Source organism: Elephantulus edwardii, unplaced genomic scaffold (assembly GCF_000299155.1).
Source record: "Elephantulus edwardii isolate Elephantulus edwardi_28Jun2011 unplaced genomic scaffold, EleEdw1.0 scaffold00539, whole genome shotgun sequence".
Classification (NCBI taxonomy): Eukaryota; Metazoa; Chordata; class Mammalia; order Macroscelidea; family Macroscelididae; genus Elephantulus; species Elephantulus edwardii.
Window position 1 is genome coordinate 353,346 of NW_006400289.1, and position 1,608 is coordinate 354,953.

Sequence of the window (1,608 nt, forward strand, 5' to 3'; positions counted from 1 at the left end):
TCATGTTCAAGCAAGGTGTTGTTCAGCTTCCAAATGTATGGTTTTTTCTCCTTTATCATCCTATTATTAATCTCTAATTTTGTGGCATTATGGTCTGACAAGATGGTTTGTATTATTTTTATTGGTTTTCATATAATAATTTCTTTACATGTTTCATCCATTTACAGTATGTTTAATACAATCATTCTTATACATTACATTTCACATTCTTTTTTTTAAATTGGTTTGCTTATAAAGTTTATGTACATTGTGTTTCACACTATTCTTCATTCACATTGTGTTTCATACAATCATTCTCATGCATTATGTTTTATAAAATTAAGTACCATTGGACATTTCCCATCATTGCCCTGTCTTTTCACTTGGATCCTTCCCATTTACTTCCCCACCTCCCTCCACCCACTAAACTATGCAACCCTGTGTTTTCATCCCTATCCATCCTCATCCCTCTTTTCTCCTCTCCCCTCCCCTTGAATTCCTAGACATATTTTACTAGTTATCCTTCTATTTTTAGAATAATGGTCTTATGCAGTATTTGTTCTTGTGAGATTGTGTTAGTTCACTCTGCATAATGCTATCAACTTGATGGCACTTAAAAACTACAAAATTAAACTAATTAATAAATCTAACTTGGTCTTATGTACTTGAAGGGATTTACAAGAAACAGTCTATTTAAGCGTTTTTCAGTTATTTAAAACTTGCTTTATAAACTTTTTCAAATGTTTTTCTTACAAATGTGCACAGGAAAGAAAAGTGGCATGTATTGTGGATGTACCTGCAACTGAGTTTGATAGCAGATTTTATCTTGTATTGTGACTTAAGTCATGTTTTGACAAGAATGTATGATACAAAATTTAAATTTGGGGTTCTAAGAAATTTTTAAACTGCACTTTGAATGTGCTAATAAAACAAAAGTTTAAGGAAGATTTACAAGAGGCTGTGGCATCTGGGAAATTATTGCATATGTTAGATGGATATTGGCTGAAAGAAAAACATACCAGAAGAATGGGATTTTTACAATTTGTTCAGTTAAGATTGGTGATATACCAGTCAAAAGAAGTGATGAGTCAATATTTTCTGAAATACGTGAACTGCTGTATAAGGCTATGGTTTCTGATATGAACAGCCCTTCCTTTGTTCAGTTCCTTAGCTCCTTTATGTCCCTTGAGTTTGATGGTTCATTGGAAGGTCTCTCAGAGACTCAGAAACCTCAGGGGAATGATTCAAGTGACCATAGGTATACAGGTTGGTATTACAGAAACTGAGGCAATGGGGCAGGTTACAGTAAACCATCAGTTACGATACTGCCGGATGATTACAGGAGGTGATGAAGGCCAGTGTTGCAGAGTCTGATAAGAAATGGACCTGGATCCTACCGACTGTCAGTTTTGGTGCAGCTGGATGCTTTGTAGCAGAGGAGTAAGTGTCCTAAAAGAGCTTCAGAGACTAGCAATGAGATTCTATGAGCTTATATAAGCCTATAGTACGGCGGGGCTTGTATGTCGTTCTAAGCCTTTGTCCTTAATAAAAGAAATACTTTGGTACAAAGCTAAGAGTTAATTGTTGGCTAAGAAACACATTATGAATGATAAACCTTAGACACTCAGA